The 23,784-nt window shown below is 39.9% G+C and overlaps 1 pseudogene across 1 annotated transcript; it reads right to left on the reverse strand.

Moving 5' to 3' along the window:
* Positions 1-7,715: 7,715 nt before the first annotated feature.
* On the reverse strand, positions 7,716-13,459 carry LOC147882545 (pumilio homolog 2-like; annotated as a pseudogene). The gene is made up of 3 exons (XR_015543860.1): positions 13,048-13,459; positions 11,277-11,688; positions 7,716-9,170 (listed from the first exon to the last, which is right to left on the reverse strand). The product of XR_015543860.1 is annotated as a pumilio homolog 2-like (transcript).
* Positions 13,460-23,784: the final 10,325 nt, after the last annotated feature.

The raw sequence follows: 23,784 nt of genomic DNA on the forward strand, positions 1-23,784 counted from the left end.
AAAAAACTTCTAGACCACATAAAATGTCGTAATTTCATGTGACAATTGTGAGCATCAGAGCTCAAAAGACACTATCAATCTAGCTTCACAGCTTGATTTGTGGCATCATAGCCAAAATATTTCAATCACTGATTAATTCAAAATGCCCAGTCGTGATTGGGCAAATCACGAGTCACCATCCTTGTGACTTATTTTGATGTCAATTCTTTGACTAAACATGCTTTGGTATTCTAGAACTCTTTTAGACACAGGATCTTTCGATGTGTCTTGGTTTACCATAGTAGTAGCAAGCATGTACTTCTTTGGCTGTATTCCTTATGTCGCTCATGGTAAAAGCAGTATCACCGCCATAGAGATCCTCCTCTCTCTTTTCTTCAGTCATAAGGAGTCCCACATAGTCGACAAAGTTTGCTTCATCTTCCATCCTTAGTATTCGTGCCATCTCATTGAACCTAGAAGGAAGACTTTTTAATAATATTGCCTTCTGATCATCGTCCTCGACTTTGGCACCAATTTCTTGAAGTTGCTTCAAGAGTGCTTGCATGTGATTTAGAAAGGTTGCTAGGTCTTAGTTGTCACCCATATGTAGGTCGTATAGTTGCTGCTTGAGATTCACTTTGGAATGTTTTATTCCAAACAATGCTTCTAGAATCACCCAATTTGTTGCTGTTGACTTTGTAAGCTCAAGATAGTGGAAGTACTCCTCTCTTAGGGCTCGTCCCAACATGCCTATTGCTTTGTCATTATTCTTTCTCCACAATCGTTTCTCTGCTTCCTCGGTTTTTGGCTCCTTCTCAGTTCGTGACACAATCTCCGACAAGCCCTTTTGCATGAACCAAAGTTTAGTTGATAGTTGCCAGCTTGGAAAGTTCCTCCTAGAGAATTTGACAAGATATGTCTTTGTCTTTTTTAGTGACTCCATGCTTCCCCTCTACCATGCTCTAACTGATTCAAGATACGGCTGAGAGCATACAGTAGCTAGTACTTCTAAGGAAAATCTGGAACGACGATATAATTTGCTCCTTGGCTTCTTTGTCTTCCACACCAGCACGCGTCCGTCAACTTTGAGGTTGCTTGAGCCGAATCTTTCGTCTCTGCTCATGAGTTCTTCCCCTCTGAATCCTCACGACCACACTTTGATACCAAATGTTGGATTTTTGAGTGAGATCAACTCTTCATACACTAAAAGAATTGCTTCAATAATCAACACAAAAGAGATTCGAAATAGACACTCAAAGAACTCTTTATTTGAATCAGATTGTGTGTCTCAACTCTATCGAGTTTGTTGGCTTGCACCCTATCTCTGATATGCAGTTGCATCAAAGTACTAGACTATGATTGACTATGACCTCATGGCACTTAGGCACGTGATTATGACAAAGAGGAGAGACGACTACTCCACGATGGAGTTTTGTAGAAGAACCGCCATGCACCGCCAAGTGGAGCCCATGCGTTCATTCATTTTGCTGAGGATCCAATCGTGAGCCCAACATGCCAATCACAATCATAGAAGTGTCTTCTCTAATTGAATCTAGACACATGGTTGCTATCTTAGTCAAAGTGCATCCCTATTAGGATCATTCTTCTAACAATGTTATCGATGGTGAATGTGGGGCCAAACACAAATGGATCTCAATTTTCCTATGTACCAATAACAGATCCTGAAGACGAATGTGCCTTGCAAAATTCAGAAGTTGAGGATGAGTATGCTACTGAAGCCGTTGTTTGGAAAAAAGAAAAAAATTACAATTCAAAAAGCCGTTTGCCAAAAAAGCCGATTCGCTTGAAAAAAGAGCCGTTTGCTAGAAAAGCCGGCTCACTTGAAAAATAATGTTTGCCTCTTGAAAGGGCTTTATGCCTGCTAGACGGGGTTTATGCTGGTCAGTGTAAAGATTGTTGGTTACTGAGACTGTAAAAGGAAAAAAAAGTCAAATAAAGCAAAAAAAAAAAGAGAAGTTGCTATCAACACTTTGCATATAGCTAGTGGTTCAAGAGATAGCATTTATAAAACCTTCATTGTTTTAGTTATTTTCTATTCTCTTTACTAAGCCATGCACAGCTTCTAGAAGGACATCAAAGTGATTCATTTAAAACTGTAAAGGTAGTCCTATTGACAATTTTTTTCTCTTAAAATGTGACCTTGGCATTCAAAAAAACAACAATGGACCCAAACAAATCGATGATAATATCTTGCACAAACAAAACTTAAGCCGTGCCATGCATTATGGTTACAAACAGAACTTAAGTTGTGCCATGCAGTATGGTTATACACCAGGCGAGTGTTTATTTGATGCAATCGCGTACCTGTTGAAAAATGGGATGACCTCTGAACAACTATGGACTATAACAATCTAAAATTTTGTTTCGAACTTGCACAACAGTGATTAGCACACAATAAACTGTTTCAACAAAAATTTGGATTTTAAAATGCACAACAAATACCTTACACGAATCAATATTATGATATAACGTGGTGGTCTTTGGGGAGAGAGATTTTAAAATGCACAATGAATACCTTACACGAGTCAATGTTCCAATATAATGCAGTGGTCTTTGAGGAGATAGATTTGCCATTGCATGGCTTTCAAAGTTTCTTCAATTGTGGTCATCTGCAACTAGAAAGATATGTATGCAATATGGTAGTAAAAACGTATCGATCCCAATATGGATCTTGTATGGTGACAGCTCTATACACCCTTATTGCTTTGAGCCAATTGTTGAAACAACAACTCAATTAATTTGATGATAACGTTGTAATTCTTGTAGTAACTAGACCTAGATCTCACACCTAGTGTTGAAAACCAACACTCAATTGACGTTGTCTTGCATTATCAACATTTATCTCCTTTGATGCATGTTCTCGATGCAAATAAGTTTCGAAATCAATGGTTGCAAGATCAAAGGATGATATTTCATACGGTTGTAGTCCATGACACAATATTATTTAGGTTGCAACCAAGGATGAGTTATGAGCTCTTGTGAGCATAGTATTATTCAGGGCTTCAATTTCCAAAAGGTACAAATCTTTTCACATCACCAAGGCAATATTAAAGAAATACCCTTGACATTTGCAGGGAGTATCGGATCTTGATAGACCCTGTGTCGTGTCTCATGTTTATATTTTTTTTCGTTCTTTTTTTTTCTCTTTATGATATTTTTATTAAACGGTAGGATCCAAGTTTTAGTTTAAGATTGTAGCTATGTGATCCATGATAAAAAAAGGAACTTTGAAATATAGAGAGCTATCAGTGATAATAAGTGGGTCTCTCATGGTTAAGTAGAGGCTATTTGTTTTGAAGTAACCTTGCATTTTTTGAACTACATGGATGCATAAATTGTCCTTAAATTTCTTGTCGATAGAACCTGAATTGATAAAGCCTCATAAGCAGAAGCCAGTGCTTTTGTGCATACATGCACTCTTGTTTATTTACTTTTATTTTTTTGCTTTGTACTGAAATTGAAAGTGCCAACAACGCACCCATACGGGGTGACCAAGATAGAATCCTGAGTTTCCGTTGGGGCTTGAACTCAAGACCGGCACATACACACCTCGCAGGTTTTAGCCGCTTGGTCTAAACGTTGTTGGCAACAAGCTGTCTGTCTTCTTGTTGCCTTCCTCTCTGCGTTCTCAGATATTAGAGTTACAGGTAGATAGTGATTTATTATTTTCTTTTATTTTTGTGTTGTAGTCTCCGATTGATCCCGCCCCCATTTATAAGTTCCACCCTTTCCATCGGAGGTTTAACGTCGTGAATGATGATCTCCTTTACTTCTTCCTTGGTCGGTTGTGTGATTATGGGCGGTGTCTTTGTGAATTTGCCTCTAGGACATGCTGGGCACCAACGCCTATGTTGCCTACACCTTCGTAAGATTCCACGGCTTCGAAAACATCCCTTACAAGCGTGCACACTGCAGACGTTGTTCGTCAGAATCTATGGACACTGCCTTGTGGAATCTTGCGTTAGTAACGGAATATTAGCCAATTGTGATAGGTCTCGCTTCAAATCTTGGCCAACTTGTGAATCAGTCATTCGGTCGGACCTGCTGAATTGCCCAAAGAGGGAGACAAAATGGAAGGGCTACAGCAGGAACTGTTTGATGGAGTTAGGGACTGCCGTGCAGAGTATGTGCAGCCATTATCAACCACCTGTTTCTGCCTTGCCTGTGAAACGGAGCAGGTAAGACTAGTCGCCCTCATTGTAGTTCCGTCAGATATTAACTTCATTGCATAGAAATGTTTAGTGCTTACCTTGTCTGGAAACATGAATGCTATTCAGTAAAGCCTGCAAGGCAAATGGCAAAATTAGAAACGGCACAAACTGACGTTTATAGAAACAAGTGATCTAGTGTTTGAGAAAACAGCATAGATGTCTTTACATTACTGAACTTGCCCAGCAGTTTTTGTAACATACAGATGGCTCTGATTACAAAAAGTTATTGCATCCTTAACATGGGGGTTGCTTCTCTGTTGGGAGCTACAAATACTCTTATCTGTTCTTCAAATATGAGGAGGGAATAAAAGGTATGAACATTATGTCTGTGACCAAAATTTAGAATTTCCAACTGAAGCTATGGAAGCTTAAAAGTGGCAATTCACTGAGATCTGGGCAACATGATTGGAAATTGCAATGCTGCAATTCACCGCACAAATTCAAATAGAGATGGAGACTCAAATACCTTGTAAAATTAGCTTAAGAATTGCATTTGCGATAATCTTTAGATGGGCATTCAAAAAGGCAAACCATCCATTTTCAAAGGTGGGGGGAGCATACATGGTGAGTTGATTATGTGGCCTCTTCAGACTCATAGCTTGAAGCCGATGGGCACCAGCCAGAGTTGCTGTGCAGTGTGGCACATGTAGAGGGATAGGTCTCTCAATGTGTAGAGGAACTGGGCTTGCTAAATCTCCCATGCTTTTTTGCTTGCCTTGGTTTGCCGCTCCTCAGTCCTTATCCTTTCCTTGGCCAACCTTGTTTGCTCTAATTCCATCCTCTTTCAACTCTTTTTGCCTCCTCTTTAACTCTTTCATTCTCTCCACCTCCTCTTTCTTGGCAATCTTGGCTTGCATCGTATTGATATATTGATTTGATGTCAGAATAAGTGAATGACTGTAATCCACATATGCACCCTTGCAATGGTCACATTCTCACAGAGGGATTTTTAGAAGATCACCACCCATGTATTCAATGTCTCACCCTCTCGGGGGGGTATTGCTGTGCCCATGCAGCTGACAACTGCCACTGCCGCTCCTCCAAGTCTCCAATCCCTGGTATGCATGGACCTGACTTTTGTCACTCCTCAATGCTTGGTGTCCCTCAAAGTCTCATGTCCCTGTTGTGTTTGGATTAAGACTGATATCCTTCTCGAACAATACTTGGTGTTCCTCGGGTCCTAATTATTCTTCTGAAGCTGTCTATAATGGCAAGTTGGTCTCTATAACAGTAACTTGAATGCTGCTACATGGCATGTGATAAAAACATAAAGCTTCTCTATTGAAGGGCCATATCCTAGTGGCACGAAATCTTGCCTTCATGTTTGACTTCGTGAGAGTAATGGCTAGAGCTCAGGATGACGTGCCACCAAGGTTCGCTTTTGAAACTTAAAGGCTGGAATTATTCATCAACCAAACAGATCTCTCCTTGTATCAGAGTAGAATAGATCGCCATAGTGAAGACTAATTGAATTTTTCCAAGTTGCCAATATAAGCCATGCCCAAAATTCCCGACTAGTTTCTACTCGGAGTCAGTCGGTTTCACATCATCACATTACCTAAAACCTAACGTTCATCAGTTCAGTGAGCAGAGTTTAGAGTGTTCTCAAGCATTCACAGCTTCAGATAGAAGCAGAGGTAGAGGCAGAGGTAGATCATTCTAGCGAAGTGGTCATCATCGCCAACAAAATGAGCATCAAAGTCAGAATCAGCATCAGCATCATCCTCAGCAACATCGGAATCAGCAAAGAGAAAATCATTCCAACCAAGGAAGATTCCAAGGACGAGGGAATGCATCCACCATCGTGTCAAACATTCAGTGCAACTATTGTCATAAGTTTGGACACTATGAAAGAGATTGCCGCAAGAAGCAGTATGACTAAGGCGATCAATCTAGCAGCAATCAAGGGAATTTCTACAGACGAGGAAATCATCGTGGTGAACATTCTAGTCATAGCCATTATGCAAATGAACATGGGAATATGGTCCTTGCAAGTGAGGAAATGCAGAAGACTGATACAGTGTACCTAGAGTGTACCTAGACACTGATTCCAATTCAAAAGAGGATTTCAATTATCAAGTCGACCAAGCAGATCATCAGATCAGACAGAGGAGGTGAATACATGTCTTCAACAAAAACATCAAAGTCATGAGATCAGACAGAGGAGGTGAATACATGTCTTCAACAAAAATATCAAAGTCATGAGATCAGACAAAGGAGGTGAATACATGTCTTCAGCATTCATGAACTTTTGCAGAAGTCACAGCAGTCGAAGATAATTTACTTGTGTAGATACTCCTCAGCAGAATGCAAGCGCTGAAAGGAAGAATGGTACTTTAGCAAATAGTGCTAGAGAAATGCTTAGTGAGAAGCATCTTCTGAATCAGTATTGGGTAGAAGCAATAGCCACTTTGAACTACTTGCTTAATCGGCTTCCTACTAAACTGATTCAGGGTATGACACCTTATGAAGCATTCACTGGACACAATCTATGCATTGGGCATCTCCGCATATTTGGTTGCATCGCATATGCCCACATATATGACGACCATCACAAGAAATTGGATGCAAAGTCATGTAAATGCATCATGGTTGGCTACAGTGAAGACAACAAAGCATACAAGTTGTATGATCCCATCAACCACAAGGTCATTATCTCTAGAGATGTAATCTTTGATGAGGAATCAGAATGGAAGACCTCAAATACACAGGAGATAGACACACTAATTACTCAGTCATCTACAAAAAAGATTGATGAAAAGCATGAATTGCCAGAAGCACCCCAAGCAGAGCCACAGCAACTCAGATGGTCTACTAGGGAAAGCAGACCTTGAGCCAGATTGACATATACTTAGGGAGGCAAAGCAATTCAGATTGAAACCACCAACTATGCTCTTATGACTATCATCATGGCTACAGAAGAGCCATTGTACTTTGAAGATGCAGTTGACAAGTCAGATTGGCAAACTGCTATGAATGAAGAAATTGATGCTTTGTACAAGAATAATACTTGAGAATTATGCGACCTTCCACTAGTAAAGAAGGCCATAGCAAACAAATGGGTATACAAAGTGAAGTACAATCTAGATGGAAGCATTAAAAGTAACAAAGCCACAAAGGATTTGCACAGCAATATGGTCAGGATTATGATGAGACTTATGCTCCAGTATTCCATGCGGTTCTTGATATCACTAGCGACAATTAGTAGATGGAATGTGTATCAGCTCAATGTCAAGAATGCATTTCTCAATGGTTACCTAGATGAGAAAGTCTACATGCAACAACTAGCAGGTTATGTTGAACCAAGAAAGGAGAATCCAGTTTACCATCTCAAGAAGAGTCTCTACAGCTTAAAGCAAGCACCGAGAAGTTGGTATAGCATAATCGACAAGTATTTGATAGATTTGGGATACATGAAGTCCAATGGAGATCATACTCTCTACTACAAAGTTCAAGGGGAAGAAATTACTATTGCACTTTTGTACGTAGATGATCTGATTGTGATCAGAAGCCAGTAATATCTGCAAGTTCAAACCTTCGAGTTTTGTTGTTCTTCAATTCTTCCAATAGAGAGGATCCTTGCAGAAGTGGTCCTACCAACCCCCGAAGAAAGCCGATAGTTTCGCTCTGCCTATCTCATTGAAAGGGCTCTAGGAACTACTGGTGAACCAGGCAGCAGAGGACTTGAAATTGGAGAGCTAGAGTACAGCATGATGAACCCAACTCCAGAAGGACTGCCATAGTAATCTGGGCTAATGGAACCACTTTTGCTACCCATAGGAACACCAAGGGAGCCGCTCCTTGACCCTTATGTTCGGCATGGTACCCAAGCATTAATCTTAGCTCGTCTTTTTGCAATTCCAGAGGATCGATGTGACTGCAAGGTACATACCCTCAAAACAAAGAGGGGTCACTTAAATTTACAGCATCACCTGCATCCTCAGCAAAACGCTGCTGCAAATAATGATAATACAAAGATCCTGGTAAATGAGATTGCAGGGAGGTCCCTGCTTGGCCTGTATATTTATACAATTGCTGCATGTCAAAACCTAGCCCACTCGAGGACCCTAATATAGGTCCTCGTGCACCCATCCCAGCCGCTACAGCTGCAGTAGGAGTGCATCATAGGGTACTGGAGAAGGATAGTTTGCCATCATTCCTGGTATGAGGGCGGGGTTCAGGGCATACCCCCCTAGCCCATATCGAGAGACATACATGTTAGCTGCCTGCAAATTTTGGTAATGGTTTCGAGTTACAATGTATGACATGGCTACAGTAGCATACATATTACTTGCAGCCCCAGTCTGCACGCTTGCATTTTGGGAGTGAGAGTTTGGTAGAGTGTATTTTCCCCATGCTTTGTTAGTGATTGAGCTTGAGAGCTCTGCAAGCATTGATTATGCTGCTGTTGTGACCACAACTGCTGCTGCTGTGCTGAAAGGTTCAGCTGCTCCTGCTGTTCAGAGCCAGTACCTTCATTGTTGGAGAGGCTTTAAACCCTGCAAAGCAGCTACCAACTCAGCAACTCCAGCTGCACTAGAGCTGGCAGCCAGTGAGCCAGTTCTTGATAAGCTATTTCCAGTGTTTGAACCAATGTTCAATCCGGCGAGGTCATCCACAAATGCTTCACGCATACTTGAAGGGTCTGGTGTAGGGATCCTTGCAACTAACCCAGAGGGCCCAGAAGGTGCTACTGTAGGACTGCTCCCAATAATGTGAGCTGCAAAAGGATTTGGTGTTGTTGAGCATGAGGCTGGTATACCACTAGGTGTTGCTGCATGTGTGCCTAATAAAGAAGCACTTAGTTTTGCCAACAGCTGCAGCGGATATAGCAGAATCACGCAAATGAGCTAGCTGTAAATCTAGTACAGAGGCTCCATCAATATTATCTTCATTAGCTGCACAGCTCAAAGATCGTGAAAGGTTGTAAACAGGAGACGGTGTTCTTGGGAGATCCTCCTATAAGCAATATATGTAAACAAAAGTTTCAGAACAAAATATCTGATAAGGGAACGTACTGACAGTCTCCAGTGCAATGGAACTTGAAATGACCCTAAATTTCTCAATAAACTTAAAAGCCCTTGAAGAGGCACAATTACTACTACCATGGCAACCTTGCAAATCATTTCAATCCCAAACTACATAGACAAGTTCAAAGGAAAAAGAAGAAACTACACATCTAAGACCCCAAAGTTGATAATAATAATGATATTCTGAAATATGTTTTTAAAACCAACTGAATGGGCAAAGTGAACCCAACGTAGTCTACAGACTAGAGATTTTGACAATTACGGTGACAGGGGAAAGCATCATAAGAACAAATTATCTCAACAATAGCTTATTGATTAACCTCCAAATACCATAGCCCATGTTTCTTTTACACAGAGAAAGTAAAAAGGTACATTCTTTTCGTTATCAACTATGTCTAGAATGACTGGGGCCCATTGGCAAAGGAGAAGGAAGAAAACAGGTTTTGGGCGGTTTAGGTGGGGGGGAGTAAAGAATATGGAGTACATATGCAAAAGGCCAAGTTGGCCCACACGACCAATAACACTACAAGTAAGAACCTCTAAAGGGAGAGCCTACAAGCTTCTCCTAGATGACTAAACTACCAAGTGGCCAAATGGGGGGAACCAGCAATAAAAACAAACCAAAACTACCTAGCAGCGAAGCAATGCTTACATACCCAAGTTGCCGTCTCCATGTACCCAAAGATACAAATGAAAGACAAAAAAGGAAATCACAAAGAAAAGAAGCGAAAAAGGGAACCAGTATCCACATCTGAGCCCACACAGCAGACGTATAGTAAGCCCAAGCAATAGATCCGAGAACCCTGATACTAAAGAGAAGACTAAATTATGAAAAAGGAAGGTCAAATACATTTTTAATGTTACCCAAAGACCAAAATCATCTATGAAATCTAAACCAAGAATGCAAAAGCCAATCAAAGGCCATCCCTTTGCAAACTAGCGTAACTTCAAAATGACCTTCATTACATACAACACAAAATCAGCAACAAAGAAGAGCTACAAGGAGCAGTAATATTCAGAGTCAGCCCAAATGTGTCCTTATGATTTATCAAAGTGGGTTGAAAGTCAATCAATTGCTTAATCATACTCAATGAGTATAGCTACTTAGTAAATCATATCAGCCATTGCTAGCAGCTAAGGGCAAGAGCCTTCGGAGTCTGACTCAACATCAGTTTGGTGAATACGGTTCAAGGTGGACGCATATTTAAAATCCCATCTTACTTGTTTTTTATACTTACACATCTCCACCCTTCACTTCTCATCCGTTTGTATACTTTGCAACATTGTACTCAGGTACACTACCTGAACAAAAGCCTTACAATTCACTTCTTGCTCTTGTAATAGAACCAACTTTCTTATTATTTTCGCTGAGTCAAAAAGAGAATGGCTTTCAAAAGTTTTGCTTGCATTTAATTACATGATCATATGACTGAGACTAATCCAAGAAAGCAACCACTGGCAGTCCCTGGAAAGTTCCAGGTGAAGATAGCCACATGAACAGCTTCAGCCTTCTCCTTTATCCCCTCAGCCTGGCAGATGAAAGGAGCAACAAGATCGCCCAGAACGGATGTAGAGCAGCAAGAAGATAGGCTGGAGCAGCACTAGGCTAGGTGGATGAAGAGTAGAACGGCTAGGAGTTAGGCATGCGGGAGAGCAATCAATAGGAAAGCCAGAAGGGTGGACAGGGCAGCGAAGGTGGAGCGCTAGCGAAGCACTTTCAGCATCGTAGCAACGTGGAAGAGCCCTGGTGGCAAACTGGGATAAGGTGTTCAGCAAGAGAGAAGCTCTGACTCGGAGCAAATTCGGCACATACGAGATGCCTTAACAAAGAATTATGAAGTAGCATGTATGATTAAAAGAGAAACTAGCTCTACAGGGTCATACACTCAATAAAGTGGCAATAATACGTCAAACAAACCCAACAATCAAATTTCGAACTTTAAAATAACTCCAAAAACTGGAGGAACTTCGATGAGACAATGTAACCAGTCAATGACTATCTTCTGATAAGCTTTCCAGTTTACAGAGGGAATACCTGAATAAGGTCTACCAAGCTTTTTGGCCGACCACCCATACCACCACTTGAGAGGCCCAAGAACCCATCAGCTCCCCGTTCTGCCCAATTATCTGAGACATGTCTAAGTAAACTTCCCATAGGGGATTTCTCATCCTCAGACGACTCGGTCTCTTCATTGTGAGTTGGGAGGACAGGCTGTGAAGAAAACAAAGACCTGCTATTGCTGTCACCAAATGATCGAAGTTTTCTTTTGTCCCCAAAGCACGGGGCTGAGCAAGACAATAATTCTCCCGAGATAATAAGGGTGGAGGCAATCTTGGATTTAAGTTGACGTGCGTATAATAGTAGGCTAAATAGACTGGGTCAGACCGAAGTTCTTGCTCAGAATCAATAATAGCAAGGCCATCACTGCCCAACTGCGCATCAAGAACTTCTTACAGCCAGGACACCCCGCAAGGATACTCGGAGTCTCGAGATGAAGCGAGGGAGAGGAGTTAACTGGAAAAGGGTCCTACTTAGTAGAGGACTGTGAGAGAGAGAGAGAGAGAGAGAGAGAGAGATCGAGATCGAGCTTATCTCATCGATCTTACAGCTGGCCAAGCTTCGGGCGAGGAGGAACGAACACGGCGAGACTGAAACGATTGTTCATGAAAAACCTTTGTTCGAGGTATATTCAAATCAGGCTAGGACCAGAACAAGTAATGCGCTTCGCTATACCCGAACCTAAAAGGCAGCGCAGCATAACGACCAAGCCCGCCTGATCACGAGAGAGACAAAGAGAAAGAGAGAGAGAGAGAGAGAGAAATTGATTTGTGTGGATGCTCTAATTCATTGCCCACAGAGAAAAGGGGGTGGGGAAGGCTATGGCGATGGCAGAGACGATTCAAAGTCCAAGTTCACGATCAAATTTATGATTTATGTCAAGAGGAACACGAAACGACGGAATATTTTTTTATGCATCGAGTTTTAAAATTAGCATGACCCCCCCCATCCACACGTAGAGCTAGGGAATTTCAAAAATTCCCCAAATTTTTTAATAATCACAAAACTTGGCCCAAAATCCTTAAGCACTTCCTCTAGGAGAGCGAGTGCTAATAATAATAAATAAAGAAGGCACTTTGCACACTAAACGGAGTCAAAGAAATCTTTGGTTTCTGAATTTTCCAAAAATAGAGAAATTCTTGAAAATTCACACATATCCTTCTCCTCTCGACCGATCCAGTGCTAATAATCGTTGAACTTTCACACCTTATCACTCGTCTCGCTCCATTCAACAATCGTACAAAAGAAAATCACCTATATTGCTCATTTTGAGCCAATCTGTTCTTTATAATATCCCACTTGGTTAAAAATTACAAAGCAACACGTCTCAAAGCAAAATCTAATTTATATCTATTGATAGCCATTAGCGGGTCAATAGAAATAATCAATATCATTGCCAATAAAACAAATTATCTGATACCATGTGGTAATGAAATAGAGATAAGAAGAAAAGGAATATGCGCATATGTAAGAATGAAGGAGGAGTTTGAGACAGAGAAGACACAAGCGTGCATATTATTGCATTGAGACTACGTTCATGTACAATGTCCACCAAGAAGTGGTTATTATGTGGTTGTAGCATGCATGCAAGAGGCATGGCTTATTGTATCTTAGTACTTAATCTTACACCAACTATGTGGGTATTACAATGCTACGATTCATCTTTATATATATCAAGCGGAGGGGACCCCCACAAGACTACCATTCAGGATCCAATGACACACAGGAGTATGTCCTGGCATCACACCCAATGCCTTCAACACAAGGTGATCCTTTGGCCAAGCACTTGTATCCAAATGGCAAGCCACCATGGCATGTACAATATCCGTGTGCTTCTCATTCGAGGGCACAACCATCACCTCCACATCGTATACTTTAGTCGGAAAAAGGTAGCGGCACGAATGCAGCTCGAATGGGAACATCAACTTTTGGCAAATTACATTTGCATTGCTTCCATTGTTGAGATCCTTGATGGAGAGAATTCTCGCCACGGAATGCGGTGCAACGTCCGAGGTGAGAAGCGTAAAGGAGCGAGTGCGAAGCTTGGTAGTAATGAACTGCAACATGGATTCAAGGGAGGCTGGGCAGAAGATTTTGGAAGAAGGACTGGAGGAATGAAGAGCGCAGTGCTCGAGGGAGGCGTTCATGGCTTCAGCCATGGTTGAGTTGGCGGAGATGTCAAAGTCGAGGAGGAGGCGCGAGAGCTGGGATGGTGAGAGGGGGAGAAACACCTGGGCGATGGGGTTAGGGAGGAAGGAACGAGAGGGGATAGGATTTCGAAGGTCTGGAAGGGATATGGTGGATCCTGTAGAGAGTTGATGAGAGAGGAAGAAAAGGTGAACAACGTTAGGTGCATTTTCGTCCAAACAACAAAGAAAGCAACAACAATTACAGAGATCGAGCTGCCCCCTTGCCGGGAGCTCCGATTGACATAGAAGTTTAGCTTCACTGCAAAATGTTTGTGAGGAATGGGTGAGAGAGCTTGAATTGGCTAACTGATTGACCCATTTCTGTGTCTGCTCGCTATCCAATGGCGACTCCGAGACTACAAGCCAAGGTGGGATTTGCTGCTTGTATTCATCCTCAAGCGAGCAGACACTTTCCTGAATGAATGCATGCAAGCACTTGTATGAATAAGCAACACACACACACACACACACACAAAATTAGAGCACAACGACATTGGTCGGGTACTTAGCCTCAACACGATAGCATTAATTAGAAACAACAATAGTGTATAATTACCAGCAACAACAAGCACCCCCCGAGACACATCGCGAGAAAGATATTCCATGATATTGCCATAATGGCCCGGCTACCCTCCTCCTATGTCTTTCTTCGTGTGTAGCTTAGGACAAGGTGACAATGGGGGCAAGGCAAAAGAGGTCGATGGATGGCGATAACACAAGCACAAAGTTGGGAAGATGGAGGCAATAATTAACATAAAAAGCAGGAGATGGAAGATGAATGAATATCGCAACCTCTTTATACCATGGATGGGAAGGTGGAGGTGGCAATTTCAAGGAATGAAATGAAATTAATAATGGAATTGCATATGACAAAATAGTATAGGAGCCAATTTTCCATTGAAAGACAATTTGTGGGTGAACATCCCAAAGAGATCAACCTTAGAGATTTCACATTACGTAGTGGAGTTTTTGCATAGTGAAGACTAAAGTGGGACTCGTTGGAACCCAAGAGAACCTTCTCTTGGAGACATAGGCTCTTCTTGACAATATGTAGGAGCACCGAGAAAAGGAACCCACATTATGTGGACATTTGGGAAAGGCCAAGGATCCACCATCTACTTATGATTGTTCTCTCAGATATATCGACAAGTTTTTACATAGTGGAGTTTTTGCATAGTGAAGACCAAAGTGGGACTCGTTGGATCCTAGGAGAACCTTCTCTTGGAGACATAGGCTCTTCTTGAGAATCTGTAGGAGCATTGAGAAAAGGAACCCACATTATGTGGACATTTGGGAAAGGCCAAGGATCCACCATATACTTATGATTGCTTTCTCAGATATATCAACAATTAAAAGGCTTACTAAACCGCCATGCACATGCACATGTGCACGTGCACACACACACACACACACACATGTCTATCATATGACCCCTAGAGTTTCAATAATATTTCCCAACTTGATTATTGTCTATAGTCACACAAAAATTTCCCCTTAGATTATTTATAATATGTAATGCACTTTCTCTCAATTAATGTCTAACACTAGGTAGTTACTTCCCCCCCTTTGGATATTAATAAACACCCCCATCTTTATGGTTTACACATACACCCACATGCACTCATACACGTGCACATGCACAAACGCACACAAGCACAAACATTCACATTGGACTCTTAGTTGTACTATCTAATCTAAATTACAAACCCCCCTTTTCTCCCCACCTAACTAATTCTTTTAAACTAATCCTCTAAATCTTTTTAAACTAATCCTCTATCCCTTTTTTTACTTGTACTCCTTAACTAATCCTCCCTACCTAGCCCCCCTGAACTAATCCCCCTCAAACCACTCACCAACCAATCCCTATCTTGACCAACTTACCGACACTCTTCTCCCCTCCCCCCTGCCCCCTTCTTCCCCCCTTTGTTTGATATTGACAATGAGTTCTTCAATTTTCCCCACCCTTTGATCATGATTTTGTAATGATACTTACACTATTAAGTTATACAAAATTCTCTTTCCCCCCCAAACACCTTGATCTCAATGTTTAGTTATAAAGAAATTACCCACTTAGGTTGTTTAAAGTATTGTGCTTTTCTGTTTCTATAAGTAGCAGTAGTACACACACACACACACACACACACACACACACACACATGCACACACGCACACACACACACATAGTTATATGACCCCATCCTTCCCTCTCTTGCCTTACACACACACTTCTTTGTTGGATTATACGTACACACTGTCTTATACAAACTGCCCTCCCTCCCTTCTCTTAGAATGTTAATTTTCTAATTTTCCCAACCCTACCATTACCCACAATGAATTCCACTCCCACCACTCTTTCTTGCTTAATGTCCCTTAGGCGTTCCTATTGCTACACTCACACGAGACCTTAAATAAAGCCGCACAAATTTTTTAAGCTCACTTCTTTGCTTCTATGAGTTTGCCTTGTTAGCCTCCTTTCACTCCCTTACCTTCGTTGCCTTGCTTTCATGGTTTCGACCCTCTCTCATGTGCTCCCTCCCATCCTGTACTTACCCACTTTTGTTGTGGTCTTCTCTCTCGATGTCTCCCTCTCTGTTGGTCTAGCGGTGCTCTCTGGCTATTATGCTCTACCACCCAGACTTATTCCTAGCTCAGTGATCTACACAACCTTGTTCCTTGCATGCAAGCAAGTAGTCGCTCCATAGAATCTCCTTTCTTGGTTACTCCTTACTTTCCCAATTCATTTCCTGGCAAATCTCCTGCACAATTATGTGAATCGCATCTTCACTTATTGCCTTCACTCATGACTTTGATACTTTCCTTTCGTAGTTTTGCATTAGTGTATGGACAAACCCTCTTGCCAGTTAAATCCCCTTCACAGTTGGTTGTTTGGGATCTTTCACCTTCTAATTCCAGATTTAACTATTTGCTTGGTTCAAGTGGTTTCGAAGCTATGCAGCTCCGACTTGTTGCTTCTCACTAGATGACTCTTCTCGCATGCTTGCCGTTTTTCTACCTAGCTGCACCAATGGCTCCAAGCTTCCTCTCAGCCATGCCTAACAAGATGTCTCTCCCTCGCCCTCTCTCACTCTCTATCTCATTTACTTATATATTTCACACACACACACTTAGGTCATATACTTTTATTTTTATACATATTCGAGTCCATACATTTTAATATGTCATATGCTTAATTCCCCCTTATATTTACATATATACTTGCCCCAATTTTCCTTTTACTCTCCCTCCTTCTTATCCCTTTTATATATTCTTACTTTCTTCTTATTCATTGCCTCTATTTATAGATTAATCCTTAACCCTTACTTTTGCATTGCTTTCAGTATTATTTAGTTTGTCCTTTTTCCTCCCTCTTAATTTACCTTATTTTTCCCCTTTTTATCAAGGTTCTTTGTCCTTAAACCCTTCTTGCATCCTTAATAATTTGTACTTGGTTATTTGGTTTCTCTATTTATGGCTCATGTTTTTTATGGATTTATTTTTTTCTTCTAGAGTTAAAGTCGTCCAATCCTTCTAATTTCTACTTATTGCCTAATTTATTGAAGGCGTATATCTCTCCTTTCCTTTCTTGTATATATATATGCCATTATTTCTCTATTCAAGGTGCCTGACCCTTTTACCCCCCTCACCTGCAACCCATAATCTATTAAATTAAATACTTTTAACTTAAGTACCTTTTTCAGTCTAAATTCTTCATTAAATTGCTTTTTCATTTATTAAAGAAAGTGCTTTATTCAATTTAATTCATTTAATCAATTGCTTCTTAACTAACATACATTGTCCTATATTAATGCAATTGATTGTGATTCAAATTAATGAATAGTTAGCCCTTGTGTGTTACCTAAGGATGTGGAATACCCCCTTCATCGTCTCCCTCACTTAAGGGAGTGGACTACCCCCCTTAGGATTTTTTGTCATAAGAGGTTTAAGATTGTACCATTAGGCATGGACTACCCCCCAATATTTTGGTTTCTCAATCAAGGGTGTGGAATACCCCCCTAAGATATTTTAAAGTACCTTATACTTTTTAAAACTTAGAACCTAGAGAGGTGTCTAGTTCTAGGTAAAACGATAAAAAGCCAGGAAAAATAGGCATTACTTGTCTACCCAAATGAAACTATGATGTTCTAACACAGTGTTTTATTTGGATGGGATAGATAAGTGGACCCTGACCGCAGAACCTGGACTACTTGAAGGATTCGATACTTTACCAATCTTATGATTTTTTTAACAAACTTAATATTAGAAAATTTTTACTTTTTGTTGGAATTTGTGGCATACTCTATATTAAGAAAAACTCACAATTTGTTACAAATTTTGTCAAAATTTTTAATTTAATTGTCTCAAATATTTTTGTTCTTACCTCATATATAACTTTTTAATCCAAATGATGGAATTAATTGTATGGTTCATTTATTGATGGGACTATTAATTCTAAACACACACACACACACACACACACACATCCCCCATCTCCAACACAATTATCTCTTTGAAGTCATAGAAAATTTCCCCCCACACATACACAATATTAAACTGTTTCAAATCCTTTATTTTTTATTTTTTGGTTATTAAACTCACACACACAATTTCATTTTCTCCTTTTACTTGCTTTCAAAACCCCCACCCCCCTCTCTTCACTTTTCTTTTTCCCCCCTATTGACTCACTACTTTTATAGTTGCCAAACCTTATCCCCCCCTCAATAGTTAGTGTTGTAAAAAAAACCCCTCAATTGTATTGCATGTGACGGCTCTTGGTGGTTCATATATAAATTTTTTTTAATGAGATTGTATGGATAATTTAATCATATCATACACGTCATTGCATAATTTTGCTTGGGATAGCCTAAGTTATTTATGGCATTGTATATATTGTATAGCTTCCTTATTTTCTCCATAATTTATTACCTTTTTGTTTCTCACACCAAACCTGCTGACAACTATTCCCCAATTCCCTAAGACTCAACCAAACCCCTAAGACTATAACTATACTAAATTCACCCCATTTAAACTCTAAACCCCTCACCTCACCTTTTCCATCGCCCCATGTTGTAGTAAAACGAGGGGTTTCTTATTTAACGACGTTTCTCCCATGCTTCCTCTATATATTTTGTGCTCTTTGGCAATTGGGTTACGAGGTCTCGCTCAACATTTTGATTTATGAGTGCTTTCTCAGTGTTTTGCAAGCTCTCTCTTGCATTCAAGCCTAGGTGTAGCTTACCTCACAACTCTTCTCGCCATTCGCCTCACTTTCTCGCATTGATTTCCTACTCGACCTGCTCTCTTAACAAACCAGGTGCGATTGCGAGTCTTCCACTTTGTTGCCACCCTTCGCGTTATTTTAGGTGCTTCCCGTGCTCAAGCTTTGTCTCTTCTCGTCATTGCTAGACATAGTCTTATATCAACAATTTTGTGATTGTGATGTCATCACAAGCTTTTATTTGATCTCATACGCCACTCTTACCTCTCATCTGGCTCTTACATCTTATCGCACTCTGCCTTCATGACTAGCTCTTCTCATGATACCCTTTGTGCAGCCTTTCTCTTCACCTCATTGTTCTTAACCTCCTTAGTGCTCCGGGTTTCTCACACCTCCTTAGCACTCCCAGAGGCAACCTCCCTTTCTGTGTGGACCTTCCTTAGTTGATGGCTTGCCATCTCTTACACTGCGTTACTTCACGGAGCCACTTTCTTACTTCCATGGGATACCATCTCGATTCACGTTCTTTAGCTACTAAGCCTTTTTTGTCACTACTGATATATATATATATTCTCACTTTCTTTTCATACTTATCCATTATTTTTTAAAAACAATTTCCTTATTTCCTTCCCAATTTTTCTAATTTTCCTTTTTGTAACTTTGATTTTTCCTTAACTGTTTTTCTTCTCTTATATTATTTTCATTTATATACATATAGACTTAGATTTACACTAATAATTAATTGTATAACTATTCCTTTTCACATATATTTATGCATATTATTGCATATATATATATATATATATATATGTATTCTTATGTTTATTATATGTTGTGCTACCTTTAGTGACTTACTTTAAAGTGCTCACTTACGTGTTCTTTAAAGTTGTTTTATTTTATTCACTCCTAATGTTCTAGTTAGTTTTATGCTTTCATTTATTTATATTCTCAAAATTTTAATAGTCTCATAGTTAACTTTTTTCTTTACCTCTGTTTCATTTTTGTAGCAACTTTTTAATATTGAGATGGCTATGGTGTGAGCTTAGACTACACTCTTGGCATTTTTTACTCAAGAAAAGGGGTTTGATAGCATTCTTTACCTTGGTAGCATGGTTACTTAAAACTTTCTTAGTAGTTTCCCCTATTGTTCTTTTTTAGTTAATTTTTAATTCCTTCTTTTCCTCAATTCAGTTCATTTCCTCTCTCTAATTCATTTCAAGTGTGTATTTTGGCCCCTTTTATTTCACGTGATTTATGTAAATTATTGAAAATTTCTTAGTATCTTATCTCTACCAATTATTTATTTTAAATTTCTACTTATTCATTGCTTGGCTAAAGTGTTTTTCTTGTTGCTTTATGAGTTCTTTGTTTATTTTGCCTATTTGCAAGTTATTTTTTGGCTCAATAATTTATTTTTTAAATAATTGTTTAACCATTAATTGCCAATCATGGGTGTGGATTACCCCCCATCATCATTAAATTAATTGGTTCTAATAAAAATAAAGAGTCAATTCTCTTTTCCACAAGGGTGTGGACTACTCCCCTTGGAAGTTTTTCACATAAAGAGGTGGACCATCCCTTGGTTTGCTTTAAATTGCTAGTAGTTTTTTTCACAACGAGTACCCCACGCAAAGTCACTTTTTTTGTTATACTCTAGAATCTAGAAGGTTGTTCTTGTTCCTAGGTAAAGCAATAACAAGCTAGGGAGCACAGGCATTATACCTGTCTACCCAAATCAATCTATATTGTTCTAACATATAGTTTATTTTGATGGTGGTAGGTAAGTGGATGTGGACCCTAGCCCTAGAGCCGGGCTACCCAATGGATTCGACACGGTTGTACTATATCTTTGCTTAAATTTGCAACCTCAATATAAAGAAAAATTCTATTTTCAATCCTGTTACTTAGGTCAAAGTTATGTCAATTTTGTTTTCTTAAAAAATTTTCAATCCATTTATTATATGCAACTTTTTATTATTATCCAAATGGTTGAATTAATTGTATGGTTTATTTATTGATGGGGTTATTAAATCTAAACACACACACACACATAGGTGCATGCACACATGTGCACACACACACACATGCAAATGCACGCATGTGTGCGCATGCACACACACACACACACACACACACACATGTTGATAATGGCGTGGTATTCCATTTACTTTAATACCGAATATGACATGAGGAAAATGCTAATGTTATGGACATTGAATCCATACTTGAATGTCTACAAAAACTGGTTTTTACTTTGGATGTCTGCATACGTTATGGACATTGGATCCATGCTTGGATGCCTTTTTGGGCCATTTCTAAAAATTTCTTGGCTTTTTGGTTAATCTAGTAAAAGGTCACTCACTAAATAATCGACAACTACATGATTATATTATTAAAAGGTTGTTGGATTTTGGACTTGGCTATTATCGACCATGTTGAATATGGCAAGAAAATCTATTGAAAGGCTTGGAATGGTAACCATCATACTCTAAGACCTTGAAAGGTTGGGATAAATTATTGAAATGGTCACATAATTGAACCAATTGTGGGAGAAAACTTTTAGTACTTAGTAGTAGTAAGACTTTGAAGGGTCGCAAGTTAATAAACTGACTCTAGTCAACCATTTTCGAAAGTAAAGCTATATAAAATTTGTGATGCAAGCCTTCACACCATAATGTGTAGTTGCTCATCCAGAGAACCAGTGACTTTGGCTTGCACATCACTGCAAAGAGCTACTTCCAAGCCTAAATGCTTGCAAAACTATTTCGACTACACATAATCTGCATGGTGCTCATATTCTGAAGGTCAACTACCACTTCTGCTATACGAATGATAGTCGTGAAGCTCCACTAATACATACAATGGTGTTGCCTTCTCCATTCACTAATTCACAGTGTTGGCAGCACCACCATCCATATTACTAAATGAGTGAGGAGGTTTGGGGTACCATCGGACATCTAAAGTAAGAGTGGACTTATACGTATGGGCAAACGACTTCTTTATTCACTATTATAATGACAAAGGAGAGTATGACACCTTTTGTGAAATGCGTTGTCACTGAGATACTGGTTTTGACTCACTTATGCAACTTGTAGGATCTGACGCCAGGGATGACTGTCTTCGAATGGACTTTTTTGATGTAATATATGAAGGAGCTTGGAGGTATGTACCTACACCATATCATTGACATAGCACTCTTCTTACTAATGGGGCTATCCTTTCCATATAAAGGGAGACAGCCGACTTATTTAGATTACCACATATTCTTGGTAGATCAACCGAGTCATCTTGTTTGCAGTTCAAATATATATGACACCTGCAAATCAACGTTTACAAAGAAGTTCACCTTTACAAAATCAATGCCAATTATATCTGTTTACAAAAAGATCCAAATCGATGCCTGTAAAGAATTTTGCCTTACAAGGTACGATATGCTTGTACAAAGCATATTTACATATACATATGCATGTGTTAAATAAGACCTTTTATAGGTGGCTTGCTATTTTATCATCCCTAAAAAGATGATCCATCAAGGCTCTTGTACAACAAGACTCTTCTACAATGAGGCCATGATGTTTCAATGATCCATCATCTTTCTTATAATTGATGTTCAATATGTGTGTTATTTATGGAATAATAATGACACGAACAAGTCTGGTTCATAATTCCTTCATTATATGTTTATATATAAAATTTAGAAGGACACGACTACCTTCTTAGAAGAAGGAATTTACAACAAAGGTGATATGATAGTAAGCATACCTAACAATGCGATTGATCTTGTAGATATCTTTTCTAACATCTTTCGATAAGAATCCTCTCACTATAATTGGGAGGATAAACTACCCAAGCAACAAAGGAGTTATAACAATGTATCACAATTATATAAGTTACACGAAAGCATCACAATCTTAGTTCTAACAAGCATTTAAGCTAACATGTAGAATACCTGTAAGACCTTGTGCCAGTCATGGGAATTGAGGCCATTAAGCTTATTGTCCTTTGTAAATGCTCCCCTAAGGCAATGCATGTGTCCTGTGGATGGTTGAAGAGATGCAATGTCCACCTTCAGCCTTGCCTCCTCTACCTTGGAAAGGATCCATGGAACCTTCGGGAGAACAATTCTAGGAGGAAGCTCTTGGGTTTCTGAACCACCCTCTTGAGTTGTAGAACCATGCTCTCAGGTTCTATGCACGTGCTTGTAGGGCCACAAGTGAGGCATCCTACCCATCTTGTGCAAGTCTTCTTGAACTCCCCTTGTGTCTTTGTCACCAACCAAGTGTGGCCAAATAGAAGCCCCACATTCTTGAAGATATGCATGGGATCCAAGAGATGATTGATTTGTAACTCACCCCAATATGGAAGCTTGTGAAAGATCGACAGGAGACTCCTCACTATTAGCTCTCCAAATCTTGAATCTAGTCACTTACCTTCCCAGGGACCGGTGGTGGATCAAGTTGACCTTCACATGCAAGATGATCAAGAAGAAGGTATTTAGCATGACCTTCATAAACCATCTTCTTCATATGTTTGAAGTGTCCTGCACTCAAACTAGGACCAAAAATAGGACAAGCGTGTTACCCTTGTGTTTTAAGTCCTACATATATGCATGCACAAATAGGTCATTATACATGCATAGATCACACCACAATAAAGCATAAAGGTATTAATAGGCATGCACAAGCACGCACCTATGCACTCCCCACATCTGATGAAAATTTTAGCGGGCCACCTTGGGCTCTAGAAATAACAAAGACACGTATGCCTCTCCATAGATTCTATAGCTCCTCGATCAAGGGTGCCATGTACATGTCCATATGTTTTTCCTTGTACTTCCTTGGCACAAGTAGGGCAAGCATGAAGAGCCCCTTCTTTATTGTTAGCCATGGTGGGATATTGTAGTTCACAAAGGCTATGGGATGTGTCGACCAAGATGTCGAGTGTAACCCAAAAGGGTTCATGCCATCCATTGTGATCTCGAGATGTAAATTGTATGGTTCCCTTGCAAAGCCCATCCACATGTTGTCTATGTGATTCCAAACTGCACAATCTACAGGAATCCTCAAAGTGTCATCGGTGG

The sequence above is a fragment of the Dipteris shenzhenensis genome, chromosome 29, assembly GCF_047967505.1.
Source record: "Dipteris shenzhenensis isolate YYH24624 ecotype China chromosome 29, Dip_SZ_1.0, whole genome shotgun sequence".
Classification (NCBI taxonomy): domain Eukaryota; kingdom Viridiplantae; phylum Streptophyta; class Polypodiopsida; order Gleicheniales; family Dipteridaceae; genus Dipteris; species Dipteris shenzhenensis.